Source organism: Schistocerca americana, chromosome X (genome assembly GCF_021461395.2).
Source record: "Schistocerca americana isolate TAMUIC-IGC-003095 chromosome X, iqSchAmer2.1, whole genome shotgun sequence".
Classification (NCBI taxonomy): Eukaryota; Metazoa; Arthropoda; class Insecta; order Orthoptera; family Acrididae; genus Schistocerca; species Schistocerca americana.
The window spans coordinates 256,562,058-256,577,527 of record NC_060130.1 but is presented as its reverse complement, the minus strand read 5'-3'; the positions used below and the strand labels follow the sequence as shown (position 1 = coordinate 256,577,527).

The 15,470-nt window shown below is 40.7% G+C and overlaps 1 protein-coding gene across 2 annotated transcripts in view; it reads left to right on the top strand.

Annotated features, from left to right (window-relative positions):
- Positions 1-608: 608 nt before the first annotated feature.
- Positions 609-15,470, top strand: part of LOC124554814 (zinc transporter foi) — a 148,278-nt gene continuing 133,416 nt past the window's right edge. Inside the window, exon 1 of one of the 2 annotated variants that reach the window (XM_047128470.1) lies at positions 609-1,241. The gene's annotated coding sequence lies outside the window, so the exon portion shown is untranslated. The remainder of the gene's footprint in view (positions 1,242-15,470) is intronic. The other variant, XM_047128471.1, reaches the window with a different exon arrangement.

Sequence of the window (15,470 nt, the reverse complement as noted above, 5' to 3'; positions counted from 1 at the left end):
CCGTACTATATGAACACAGCCACACTTTTGAATCATAAAGTTTGCGTTATTTTTATGACTTTCGTTCTGACTCATAGACTTAAATTTGACTAAAAAACAGCATTGCGTCAGTGGCTGTCAACTCTCTATGCCACGTATAGTATCAAATATTACAGACTTGTTAATTAATGACATGGTTTACAATTAATGAATAAGTAAAATAAGTTGCGTTTGTGGCATGTAAAATGGCGGCGCTAGCTTCAAAGTAAAGTACAGTGTAAATCTGTAGCGTCATCTCCTCTTGCTATATGAACGCAGCCACACTTCTGAATCATAAAGATTACGTTATTTTTATGACTTTCGTTCTGACTCACAGCCTTAAATTTGACGAAAAAACAGCATTGCCCCAGTGGCTGTCAACTCTGTATGTCACGTATAGTATCAAATATTACAGACTTGTTAATTAATGACATGGTTTACAATTAATGAATATGTAAAATAAGCTGTGATCTGTGTCGAATTCTATACAGTTTACCTGCTGCATTTGTGTTCATATATAATTAACATCCTTGGTATGTCCAGAACATAATCGATATTGTTATCGGTCTTTTACTCATGTATTTTGTCTTTGCAGCAGTAACACTAGACTAGTGTGTACATGTGTAGAAGTTTGGAGTTGGGGACCTAACAATGTTGTGGACTGGGTTATTTAAGGGAAATTGTGGGTGAGATATAGAATTGTGTATATTTGTTACCGGCGTCGGTGTGTTATTGTTAGTGGTAATTTCGTTTAGGGATGCGTGACAGCTAGTAGTAGACTCGTTCGGTTATCTGATAGCTTGGCACTGCTTAGCCAGCGCGGTGCTTTTGAACGCTAGAAATAAATGTAAATGTCAAGTAATTACTAAGGGGCCTATTTTTCCTTTTTTTCCCTATTATATCGGATCACTTGTACTTGTTGCCGAGTGTTCAAGGAACTTAACGATAGCTGGAGTTCGGAACTTGTGTCCACATGGGGCCAACGCGATATGTCTCGTATAGCATGTGTAACGTATTACGTTCTATTTACAACATCCTGTTCCACAAAAACATTCATAAGCGATAGTATCTACGTTTCTGTTGAGCTGTTCGGTGGTTTTTCTCAGAGAACAGAATTATGAAACCATAATTACATGATTTTTGTTTGGTACAAATTTAGTTTGGTTGGTAACATTTATATCCATTATTGACGAACTGCGCACTATCTTCGGACCGTGTATAGTGTAAGTGTCATGAAAGTCTCATTTGTACATGTTCAATACTTATTTCTGAAAATTTTATTTTTGTGTCTGCACGAGGTTTCGCACGTATATTGAGTTTCCGTGATTGATGTAAGTTCACTTGAAACTGTGTGTGTAAAACTAACATTCCATTTTGCACACACCTCAATAATAACATTCTCCATTTGTAAAGTGACTTTGAATTGTTCTGTCAGTCAATTATTTCATGACTGACTTGTTTTATTGGTAATATAAAAATGATTTTTTTTTTATAAATTTTAAGTTTCCTAAACTACATACAGCAATGCCCATTATTATTGCACTTGATGGACTGACCGCAGTTATAATTGACATGTGGATAACAATACTTGATTGGTTTATAACTTCACTATGAACTCAAAGTACCTACCAACTCTTATTTTAATTTTGTACCATGTACACAAGTTAATTTCCTGGATATTAAATTAATACTTCATATAGTCCATAATATTTTTGATGAACAAGTACAGAATGTTTACTTCATTTGGCTAATAGCCTACCTGTAAGTCAATGTTCGTCTGCTATTCTGATGGTTCTGATTAGTAGAAGATGGCTCTGAATTTTTCTTTGTCCAACTTTACTTTTAGCTGTCATTTACACTCTTTCCTCTCTAATGGTAAGATGTGACATATTGGTAAGATATTAATTTTTGTGTCCACATCTACAACATTGACTTGTAAATTCACATAGTGCTCGGTGTAAAAGATTCAGTAATTGTATATGCTGTGACAATGTACATATGACTTGACATTTATGTGTAGTGTAGTGTATTAGTCTTGGAGCAACTATTGAGTTCATTGACAGCAAGACGTAGAGAAATGATTAAATAGAAAGATTTTTTCTTTTTCAATTATCATAATGTTATGCATACTTTGCACACTATTATCGTCAAATAGCTACCAAAAAGTGAAACACTAGGTATGTTATTTGCTCACGTTTGTTTCGTGGTGCATCAATAACAATATGAGATTGTTATTTTTAAATTATTTTAGATTATTACTCATAAAAAAAATTTCCAAACTCCATTTTCATTGGTCAGTAAATTACTTAATTAATGGATTTTTTTGGAATAATAGTCTGTATCTACTTATTCTAGATTTGAATGTCTTCAGAAAAAACATAAACTTGCTTGTTCGGATGTTAGCATTCTTGTGAATTTTATACCGTCATATTTTATTCTAAATGGCAAAGTCTGCGTGACTGTGACAAAACAAATAAGAATGTTAAGTTTTAAAAAGAATTGATAAAATTAACATCAGGGTCATTGTCAAGTCAGCTGCAACTGCCAATACCAGATGTCAGCTTCATCTCGTAATGCAATGAAGATGTGACGTGACGCTATTCATGTATAGATGAAGAGAACAGAAAATAGGCATTATGTTTTTGGAATTTAAGTTGTTGTGGCAGACTGATCTGTAGTGTAGCCTCAGATACAGGGTACCTTGAAAGATGGCAATTTGACTGAGAGTTGACAAAGCCAACAAATAACATATGCAATCTTAGTTGAGGTTAAATACTGAGGTGGTGCATAGTTAGAGGCCTAGGTTAAAAGATACCAGATTGTGAGTTAGTGAAGTGATATGTTAGGCTTCTGTTAAGCCACATTCTCTCTCTCTCTCTCTCTCTCTCTCTCTCTCTCTCTCTCTCTCTCTCTCTCTCTCCTGATTTTGGGAGAAGCATTTTCTATATCTTTCTCTGTGTCCTATCATTTCTGGGATGAAGCGGGAGTATTGTAGCATACTGGTGAAAGTTTGGGTTTTCAAAAACCTATATTAACTATAGAAATGTCATCATGGCATTGGGAGGTCTGTTTATAAGAAGGATGGTTCCATGTATTGTAGTGCAAGCATTACTTGAGAAAATTGAGTATTTAAAGGTTCTGTCAATCTTGTCAAAAATGAGCTGTATCAAATATTGTTTGAATTTCCGTGAATGTATTCTGCTTACACTGTTGTTTGTATGTAATGGCTGCATAGTCAAAATTTTAAATGGGCATTTGTCACTAAGGTATTTGAGAGCCATGTGGTGAAGCAGCTTTGGGGTGTGACTGGGGAAGTCATCTTCATTTATAAATGTGATACACCATCAATAAACAAAATATATACTGAACAGAGTTTTCGGGTGTACATTTTAATCTTCTTCTTCCTTAACATTTGTCCTGTAATGTAGTGGGTTTCGTTCTTTTGGCTGCCTGTCACTGCTTGACACAATTTTGTGCTTGGTTGAGGTAGAGACCTGCTATCTTAAAGTCTGTGTAGGGAGGTATCTAATCAGCGTTGCCCCAGTTTCCCGGTTCTGAAGGTTGTTTACCTTCGACTTTCAATGAAATGCTGCATTTTGCTGTTGTATCTTGATCTGCTCGAAGTACATGTCCATACTACTACATGGATGGCTTTCCCTTGTTTTATCAACAATAGGTGCCCTTCCATACGGCCTGCTATTTCACGATTAGTCACATGATCATGAAGTGTCATGTCAGATGTCCATTGAAGCACTTTGAATTCCAGTGCAGCAATTTTTTGCTCTGTCCCCTTCCCCCCACCCCCAGGCCAACTTTCTGTTCTGAGGCAATTGGGTGGATTGCAGACCGGATATTTTAGACTTGAGTCAGTCTGAGATCTACTTATCACAAAGCACACAACTTAAACTCTGCCATTGAAGCCACCCATTGCTTGTGCAGTTTGTGATTTCAGCAGTGATTTTTGAGCCAAAATACTTGAAGATATACCGCAGTGACCTTTAAATTGTCTGTATTACTTGCACCTGTTGACAGGCATACAATTTTGAGGCATAGAGCAGAGCATTAACGGCAGTTCATCCATGCTTGCTGTCATCATCATTTGTATCTGTAGAAATGATTGGGTTCCTTTACTTTAACAGGAAGGTTGTCAGGCAACTTTGGGAGTATGAAGTTAAGTAAGTTCATTTATTTTCATTTACGGTGTCCTTAAGGATTGTGACCCTTCACTCAAAAAATTAGGGAAAAAAGGAAACTATGGTATTAGTCTTGGGATTTACAGGTATACTTTTTCTGGGCACATATTTAGGAAACAGTGAATATCAAGTGAAATAAGTTTACTATTACCAATAAGTGCTTATTTATTTTCATTATGTATTTTGAATATTTAAACCTCCAATATCAGTGGATTTGTATTGATTAACGTGGCACATATGTGTTTTGTTAAGGCCTGGGCCTAACCTGTGTCACTGTCCAGTAGGGGGAAAAAGACACTTGTCAGTACATGGCTCGCATCTTGGTGGATCTCCTTGGCTGAAAGTGTGAATGAAAATATAAATGAGGAAATAAAATAAATGAAATGAAAATACCTTCATTGATTACAGGCTTCTTTCCATGTATTTTCTTTACCACACAGTGCCACAGATTACACCAAAGTATTTGACATATTAATCCACCTAAATCCACCTGATGATGGAGGTTTGAACCTTTGAAACGTCTTGTGGAAATAGTGTCTGTAACAGTAAATTTTTTGTTTCACTCTTTATCAATAACAGTCACAATAAAGTCTAACCAAAACCATTTACATTTAAAGTAGTGAATATTAATTTAAAGCATAGCAGAGTTTCTTTTCTGTTGAATTAGTGAAACTTGCATCCCTGTTTTATAATAATATTTATATTATTAATGTACACTGTTCACTTGTGCTGTCCTGTTCAGCAGGTTACTTGGCAAGTGTGATTACCCATCATAAGTTTGTAAATTTATACTTGAATTAAAATGAATGAATGGAGGATGTATTAAGAATAAATGCACAGCCTTAAGGCACATTCAGGATTAAGTTTCGATGTTGATAGAAGTTCAGGTACACACAGTACACTCACTGAAAAGTTGCTCCTTTGATATTCAAGACAAATGCATTAATAGTCTAGGGAGGGAACAGAAATCTCAGTATCAGTTTACAATATGAATTTAATACTTGTGTGTGATTAAAAATGCTTTTGTATGCTGAATTTTTTCGGTATGCAGAAAAAAATTAGTTTACAAATGTATTATGGGTCGACCGAAGCGTCCAATCCCACCCATCAGCTTTGACCCGTGACGCAAGGCTGTTGTGGCGTGTTACGTCATGACGGTGCGGTATTTAGTTTGTGAGAGTGGTGTGTTTGTAGGTGTCGTTTTGGTGCAATCGGTGGTGCTCTCTGGTGGAGTCTTAGGTGATTTTTTTGGTTTAGTTTGCGAGTGTGGCGTCATGTGTGAATTTTGGTAAATTGCTTTTTTTATGTCTTTCGTAGGTATGGATATGACTGACAGGGTCAACAGTTTTTGGTTGTCGGCTATGGTGGGGGACAGTGCATTGTCTCTAATAAAATTTCTTGAACTATTCGGATTTTTGGATGAAGTCGTGAAGTGTTCAGTATGTCGTGAAGAAATGAGGCTTACTTAAAGTTCCGGCATCTCGGACCAGGGACGGCTGTGTGTGGAGATGTCGTAAGGATAACAGGTCAAGGTGTTCGATCCCAATGTCTTGGTATTGGTGTCGGGAGATGTTTTTAGCTATATAGGTTAAGGGAAGTGTTAGGTCCTAATTTATGGGATCGGGAGCTGCTGTTGAGCTATATAGGTCAAGGGAAGTGTCAGATTCCAGATGATATTGTGTTTAGTGGTATTTGGGGAGTTTTGTGGTGTCGGTTTTTTTCGCAGTTTTGTGTGGTTTTGTATGGGGGTGGGTGTCTAAATTTGCTTGTATTTAGTTTGTCCCCGCCCAAAAACCCCCTATTTCCCGCACTTGTCCCGTTAGTGTCATTGGGCTTTTTGTGGAATGTGTGTGTGTGTGTGTGTGTGTGTGTGTGTGTGTGTGTGTGTGTGTGTGTGTGTGTGTGTGTGTGTGTGTGTTTTTTTTCGATGTATGTAACGACTTTATATGCGCCTTATTGGAATTGTGGTTTGTGGTCATTCCTTCATTCCTGCCATATTTGTGACGTCATGGGTCAAAGCAGACGGGCGGGATCGGACGCTTCCGTATTTCCATGTATTACAATATCTTCTGTGTAAAGGATTATGGATGAGAAAAAGGAATACAGCAAGGGGTAAGGGCGAGAGAAGTAAATATAGAATTGTTGTGAGATGTGACATGCAAGTATAGAAAAAGATAATAGGTTTTTGTTTAGTTCATTTGTATATTCAGGATGAATACTCAGGCTTGACCAGGGTACCAGATTGTTTTTCATATTGCTGTATTGTCTGTAGTTTTATTGAAGCAGATGCATTTAGCATGTGCTGCTGAACTCCTCATCCAAAAAACTAGAATTTAAAGCAGTTAATCTCTGCTACTGAACTATACAAAGTAGAACTCAAGGATCACTACTAATACTACAGAAAGATTGTACACTGTTTTCTTTGTCACTTGACAGCTTTTCCAATATTGACTGGTTGCTGGGTATGTTGTTAACCACTTCATCATAGAATGTATCATTGGAATGTGGGAAAAGCTTGTATTCCACTGTTCAAACTGTTTTTAGTCGAGTTCTATTTTCTTATTAGCTTTAGAAGTGATATGTGAGATAGGAGAATATTCATATATTTATGATTTTATGATGTGGGCATTCACAGCTTAGATACATGATACAAATATTTTAATTTTTTTTTAAATCTTTAAAATCTTCTAAAAAACTTTTGGTAGCCACATTAGATGTTAGTAGGTCCTCTATTACGGGATCATAATGCAATCAATTTTGCAATGATTTAATTGCATCCTCAGGTATATACATGTAAGTAATTTAAGATGGTTAATTTAATATGCACTCTCCCAACATTCAGATGGCATTTGAATTGCCATAACCGCCTAAATTGGAAAGCTATGAGATGAAATGTCAAAAATTCCATTACCCGCAACTGCCACCCATTGGAGTTTTTGATACTTCATCTTGTAACCATCCACAGTTTAGGGAGTTCTGACAATTTGAGCGCTGTCTTAACATTGGGAGACTGTGTATTTATACTGAACTGCTTTTAAATTATATGTATACACCAGAGCATGCAGTTAAATCATCACAAAACTGTTTGTGTATGATCCTGTAATAAAGGCACTACTAACAGGTAATGCAGCAACCAAAAGTTTTTTAGAAGATTTTAATGGTTAAAAAAAAATTAAGTATTTGCTACCCACCATATAGCGAAGATGCAGAGTCAGAGATAGGCACAGCAAAAAGAGTATAACAGATTAAGCTTTTGGCCAACAAGGCCTTTGTCAAAAATAGATGAGACACACACACACACACACACACACACACACACACACACACACACGCACACACAAACGTGTGCGCGCAAACACAACTTGCACACTCATGACTGCAGTCTCTAGCAGCTGAAACTGAAAGCTTATTCTGTGACTGTCTTTTTGTTATACCTATCTGTGACTCAGCCTCTCCTCTTTATGATGAGTAGCAGATTTCCTTTTCATAACCTTGTTACATTCAATCCTGGATTTTCTATTATTTGATTTTAAATTTAAATACTTGTATCATTCATAAATTTACCTACAAAACTTTCTCATCATTGCTTTTTCATGAAGTAGTTTGGGATAAAATGCAGTTATGGGGTACCTGTGTCTTTCGTTGCATGCAGCAGTTGGTAGCTGCATGATGCACAAGAGGAAGCAGCCAACTGCATTTGTATTCTGTATGGAGGATGGAAATAAAACTTGATGTGGTGACAGACCAACCTTTAGTGAAGGTTGAGGTTAGATAGGAATGTGAAATTTTGATTGTGAGTTAGTGAAACCAATGAATCTGAGCTCTAAAATACAATGTTTCATCATGTTCATTTTGGATAACTTATCGCGCAGTTACCAACTGGGGCATACAACAGAAGGCACAGGTACACTGTAACTGCACTTATGGCAGTTTGTCTTCCAGTTAATTTGTTTTGTTATTTTTATGTTGATCTATCACAGTAAGTCTTGGCTCACAACATCATGTTCTTTGTATGCACTCAAACATTTTGTATTCCCTTTCATAGACAAAATCAATAAGAACATGCCAAATACTGCATTTGAAAGGGCATTTACTCCTGAGGCCACACAGTCTGGCCACCATATCTGATTAGATACCTTGATTGTTTACAGTGGTGCTGTATCTGCAATTCTGCTTGCATTACATGACATCTGTGCATATAATTGGTCAGTCTTCAAGAAGGTTTGGAAAAACTTTGCATATTGAGCCGATAACAGGTCTCTCTAACCATAAGCTCTGGGCACAATTCGGTAATCACTGTGTGGCTCAGCAGTGGAACTTTGTGTATCACAGGAAGTGAAGATGTTGGCTTAACTGCCTTGATTGAGAGTTAAGTACAAACGTCTCCAAGAAAAATCCTCAGCCAGGATATATGATATTGGTGTGGGTAGCTGTTGACATGACACAGTCATTAATGGTCAATCTACTGGGTTCCTGAGCTGCAACAGTATTAGGCTTGCTGGGGTGTATAGTGCTCTGCCTGAGTCATGCTCTGTTTCACTAGCTGCTTTCAGAATGAGAATAGTTTTCAAGTTTTTGCTCAACAGCACTCCCAATATGATGGTTGTATCATCTAGGAACAATAACACTGTCTCACTACAAAGACCACATAGCTTTCCTTCAGCTTCGCCTAAAAAAAACTGATAGGTAATGGGACACTTAATGTGAGTTGTACTATGTTGATGGTTATTAAGATACATGAGAGAAGCTGTTGAGAGACATCACCTTTTTAAATACACAGATGCTTGCATGACATTGAAATCTGACAAGTGCTTGAGATACAGGACACTTTGGGTGGAAAAAGCTATGTTGTTACAGATAAAAAAAAGTGCTTACTCAACAACTAGTTGTGACAGAATTATTCAACTCTGTTAGTTTGGGAGGGGGGGGGGGGGGTTGGAGTTGAGTCATACAAGAATGTAATATATGTAGATGTACAGACACTGAAGAAAGAATGAGAAGATGTAGGCATTCAGTCCTCCAACATGAGGGTAAAACAGCTGGGCTCATTTGCCAGAAAGTCAGACCCCACAATTTTCAACCCAATGGACCCACTGTTTAGTGTTGGCACTATGAACACACCATCATGACATGAAATAAAAAATAGTCATATGGCATTGTTGGCTAGCAAATGCCGAGGGGTTGGATCAGCCGTGTTTGTAAAATGTAGCCCAGACAAGGATGAGGATAGAAACTCTTGTTGAGCCATGCTGTTTCATATGGACTTTGAAAGTACCTATGCTGTTTGAAGTTGTTGCTGTCAGGCATTAATTGAAAAAAAAATAATTCTGGAAGTGAATCACAGAAATTCTCTATTCCTAAGATTGTATATATAGACAGGTCACAGTGCTAGAAAACACTAATGAAATGCAGGACCTGCAGACACATTTGGTGCAGTGATTATCAGTTGACCCTCAACATAAACAAATGTATCTTATTGCATTTTTAGGCACAAATACCTATTATTGAATAACTACATAGTTTCATCACTTTAAACACATTCCTTAAGTATGTTAGAGATTTAAAGTTGAACAGCCTGATAATCGTAATCACGGGAAACCTCAGATGGCAGACTGAGATTCATTGGAAGAATCATCAGGAAGTGTAATCCTCCACAAAGGAGGTAGCTTACAAAATGATCATCAGTCTGACACACACACACACACACACACACACACACACACACACACACACACACACACACCTTTATAGGTAAAGGAAATAGAAAAAATCCAAAGAGGAGCAGTGCGTTTCATCACAGGTAAGTTGGTAAATGCGAAAATGACAGATGTTCAACCAACTCCAGTGGTAGGCACTATAAAGGAGGTGCTTTGGATCATGTTGTTGTTTACTTTTAAAATTCAGATTGTGTACATTCCTAGAAGAGCCAACAAATACATCGCTAGACACACACACACCGAAACAGGAAAGGGGGAAAGTGAGGTGGTACTCAAAGTACTCTCCACCACACATCACAAGGTGGCTTGCAAAGTATAGGTGGAGATGTAAAACCTGCCACTCTACATAAAAATATGTAATTTATCACCAAGCAATTTACTTGTTGTGGATCTGTTGGGAGAAAGAGTGGCTTGAAGTGATGAAAATAAGCAATGTTCAGTGAAACAAATACCAGTTGTGGTGCTACTCTTGCTCACAGAGATGGGATGAGATGAAGTTATATTAACTGCATTTATGCAGTCATGGTGGTACCAGTTGGTTAATGATCCCTCCAGCAAGAGAACCCACCAGTTCGTGGTGCCTGTGACACTTTTTCAGTATGACACATTTCAATGGAGTGTGTTTTATACTCTTGACTAGAGGGCAACAGTAAATTTAAAGTGAGGAACTGCTCTCCATTTTAGCTGATAAGTGTGGTGCATCTTTTAATAGTTTGTGAATTGTGTGTAGTCTATACTAAACCTAAAAGGTTTATTTTTTTGAACCACATGTAAGAATTTTAGCCCAGAGGTTGAAAATACCGCGTAGTTGTAAACTTAGTGCGACACCTGAAGATGGGTGTATAAGAGCCTGAAACCGGTCATGTGATAATAAAAGAACTTTACAACTGTAGCAGTATTTTCAACCTCTGGTATAATGCTCAGTTGCGGATGTTCCTCCAACAGGGTTGTTTGTAAGAATTTTAGAATAAACACTACAGACTAAGATGTCAAGGCCCACAAACATACAGCTCCTATATCATTGTGAGTAAACACTAGGTTGATTTATTAAACAGGCTGGTTGACTTCCTTCCCCACTCTTCTTGAAGTGCTTCACTTGTAAAGGCCTCAATGTCAGTGAGTATTCTTAAACTTGCTTGAATTCAGCGGAAGAGACTTCCAATGAGATAGTCTCCCAGCACACCGTAGTATTGCAACAGCCAAACAAAGAAAACTATGTAACACATTGCAATGGGTTTGACAATGGACTTGCATTTGGAGTCTGAATGTCTCAGATCACCTTTAGAGGGCTGCATTTCCCTTGTGGAGTTGTGAATGTTGATCAACAATATGAGTCTGTGAAAATTCTTACAACTGCCAGCTACTTTGAGCCTTCTTGGTTTCAAGGGCCAGGGGCACATGAACAGTGGAGAGCGAGAAGTGGTGGTCAGTTCACTGACTGTTTCATTAGCTCTGCCAAAATATAGTGAACCATCTGGAGGTGTCTGTAAAATATGGGTGATCATATATAGCAACTGTACTAAAGTGTGGATGTTCCCAAATAACTGCTGACATTGGTGAAGCATTTCTCCAAGGCTATCTTACATCCTTACATAAGGGGTAGCCTGTACTTCAGCACAGAAAATGTGTCTGTAATCGCTAGCTCTGTGTGAGCTAGATTTGGAACTTCTTACACTTGTAATACCCTGCCCACTCACAGCAAGACTTACTTATGTCATTGGTAGTGTCAATCATGGAGGATGAGGGTGGTCACAAGTGAATACAGACCCAACCTATATTCAGCCTTTGTGCAAGTGAGCAACCGGAGGGGCACCAGTTAAACCCCAGGTGTAATAGACTTGCCTAAAGTGTGGAGCTCTGCTTGAGTTCAGCTGTCTTTTATCTAGCTTCTTGTTGGAACACAGTGATTCTTACTTCTTGAAGTCTTTGCAGTCCTGACTGAAAAGAGTGCTTTGTAGACCAGTCCTCCCAAATAAATAAATAAACAAAATGTTATTCATGTTAACAAAGAAATGTCGAAGTTTGCTCTAATGCTTATATTGTTATCACAATAGGTAGCAATCAGCTATAAAGCCTCATATTTCTGCATTCTAAAAGTTTTGGCTTGCACATTGAAGGCAGTCTGGAATGGCATTCTACTGGTTTACATGACTATATCATTATAAGTTGTTGTGCTTTTGGGTTCATATTGTGAGGGTGGTTTAAGAAGTTATCAGAATGGAATAAAAAGAAATGACTTAACTCTGTAAAGCCTTTATCTTCAACTAGCTCTTACCCGTGGCTCCGCTCACGTATGTGTTTGACACACAGATATTGCACGCACCTCTTCCTCCCCCGTCTGTGTCCACCTCTTCCTCCTGCCGTCTCTCCGTCCATCTCATCCTCACACCTCTGTTTCTCCATTACCTCCACCCCACTTCTTGTCCAGCTTCTCTGCCCCCTCCTCCCCTGTCCAACCACATCTTCCTCTCTCCTCCCTCTGCCCATGATACTACCCAGACAACATGCCATCTCCACTCTCTCTCTCTCTCTCTCTCTCTCTCTCTCTCTCTCTCTGTCCATATCCTTGCTCCCCTCTCTCTGTCTCACCATTCCTTTCCCTCTCACTTCCATCAGGGGAATAAGGCAGATGTAGCAACAGTCTTGTAATTTTATCTTCGGTGATGTATTTTTGCCATAGCAATGGCATGCATAGCATGCACACAATGTCTTGATGAAAGACGACTTTCCAAGCCAAACCCTTTTTCATGTCATTTACTGTAGTTGGTTCCTGTAATTGTTTTGCTAGTGGAAAGATAATCTATCAGCAGAATCCCTTTCATATCCCAGAAAACTGATGCCATGACCTTTCTGGCTGACTGTGTTGCCTTTGGTTTCTTTGATTGTGGTGAAACCACCTTTTTTCCAACTGCTTTGACTGTTGTTTTTTCTGTGGGGCACAGTAGGAGACCCAGTTCCATCTGTGGTCACAAATGAGAGCAAACAATTTTAGGTTGCTCAGAAAATGGGTGAAACATTGTTCAGACATCTCCATTCTGATCCATTTCTGATCTTGCATTAATGGTCGCAGCACACACCTAGCAGATAAATTTTCTCATATCTACACTCCCGGAAATTGAAATAAGAACACCGTGAATTCATTGTCCCAGGAAGGCGAAACTTTATTGACACATTCCTGGGGTCAGATACATCACATGATCACACTGACAGAACCACAGGCACATAGACACAGGCAACAGAGCATGCACAATGTCGGCACTAGTACAGTGTATATCCACCTTTCGCAGCAATGCAGGCTGCTATTCTCCCATGGAGACGATTGTAGAGATGCTGGATGTAGTCCTGTGGAACGGCTTGCCATGCCATTTCCACCTGGCGCCTCAGTTGGACCAGCGTTCGTGCTGGACGTGCAGACCGCGTGAGACGACGCTTCATCCAGTCCCAAACATGCTCAATGGGGGACAGATCCGGAGATCTTGCTGGCCACGGTAGTTGACTTACACCTTCTAGAGCACGTTGGGTGGCACGGGATACATGCGGACGTGCATTGTCCTGTTGGAGCAGCAAGTTCCCTTGACGGTCTAGGAATGGTAGAACGATGGGTTCGATGACGGTTTGGATGTACCGTGCACTATTCAGTGTCCCCTCGACGATCACCAGTGGTGTACGACCAGTGTAGGAGATCGCTCCCCACACCATGATGCCGGGTGTTGGCCCTGTGTGCCTCGGTCGTATGCAGTCCTGATTGTGGCGCTCACCTGCACGGCGCCAAACACGCATACGACCATCATTGGCACCAAGGCAGAAGCGACTCTCATCGCTGAAGACGACACGTCTCCATTCGTCCCTCCATTCACGCCTGTAGCGACACCACTGGAGGCGGGCTGCACGATGTTGGGGCGTGAGCGGAAGACGGCCTAACGGTGTGCGGGACCGTAGCCCAGCTTCATGGAGACGGTTGCGAATGGTCCTCGCCGATACCCCAGGAGCAACAGTGTCCTTAATTTGCTGGGAAGTGGCGGTGCGGTCCCCTACGGCACTGCGTAGGATCCTACGGTCTTGGCGTGCATCCGTGCGTCGCTACGGTCCGGTCCCAGGTCGACGAGCACGTGCACCTTCCGCCGACCACTGGCGACAACATCGATGTACTGTGGAGACCTCACGCCCCACGTGTTGAGCAATTCGGCGGTACGTCCACCCGGCCTCCCGCATGCCCACTATACGCCCTCGCTCAAAGTCCGTCAACTGCACATACGGTTCACGTCCACGCTGTCGCGGCATGCTACCAGTGTTAAAGACTGCGATGGAGCTCCGTATGCCACGGCAAACTGGCTGACACTGACGGCGGCGGTGCACAAATGCTGCGCATCTAGCGCCATTCGACGGCCAACACCGCGGTTCCTGGTGTGTCCGCTGTGCCGTGCGTGTGATCATTGCTTGTACAGCCCTCTCGCAGTGTCCGGATCAAGTATGGTGGGTCTGACACACCGGTGTCAATGTGTTCTTTTTTCCATTTCCAGGAGTGTAGTTCCACTGTTAAAATGTGATATGGTCATTGAGATAAGTCATACAGTTTCAGCAGTTTCTCGCAGTTTATTTGGTGATCCTCCATGACCATATTATGAACGTTCGCAGTAATTTCCAAGGTAGTGGCACATCTTGGCCGACTGCAACCCCCCAGGGGGTTCGCCACTCTTTGACGGGTTCGTGCTTGGCTACCACGGGGTCCCAGCCTTTGCAGCATCTTTTCCCTACTGTGCTGCATGTCTGTCCTCCTGCCATTCTTTTTCCCCTCCCTTGGGGAACATGTCTGGGGTATTATTAGGAATGCCCTGCATTGCCTGTCGCTGACATAAGATCAGTCTCACCGATTTTTTTCCACTCCCTTTTCCTTTCTTTGTTTCCCTTCCCCTCTCGTTCCTCCTCTTCAGCGTTCGAGGTTCCTCTTTTTATTCTTCCTCCTTGTGCGCTCGTGAAAGTAGGCCCATGCGCCTGACACATAACAGGTGACTGGGTAACGCGTAATTCCCAGCCCCGGGTCAAAAGGTAGGGTTCGCACGTATCCCCTGGTACAGGCTAGGCCCAGGGAGGGGTGATTGCCTGAGCTGCAACCTTCCCAAATTGCAGATTGGTCCATCTGTTGGGTGCTCAGGGGGCATGACCTGAGGTGTGAACAATCACCTAAGGTGGGTGTGCCCCCCGTGTGAAGGGGGCCCCTAGTTGGAAGGAGCACGCCATCGGAGACGCTGGCAATCATGGGGGATTTTCCGGCGAGTCAATTTACTTCAGAATCAACGTCTACGAAACGTAAACATAATGAGACTAATGATTCAAAAGACCCTTCTCGTTGCACCACGGTTCCTCGTGGTCTCGTGTACTGAAGATAGTCAGTCCTTCACCACTGTTAATCCGTTTATTATTCAGGGAGGTGTTAATGCAATTGTTGGCCCTGTGAAATCCTGCTCTCGTTTACGGAATGGCACTTTGCTTTTGGAGACTACTGGCCTGTCTCCCACCGGGCATCTCTGGCTCCCTTTTTGTT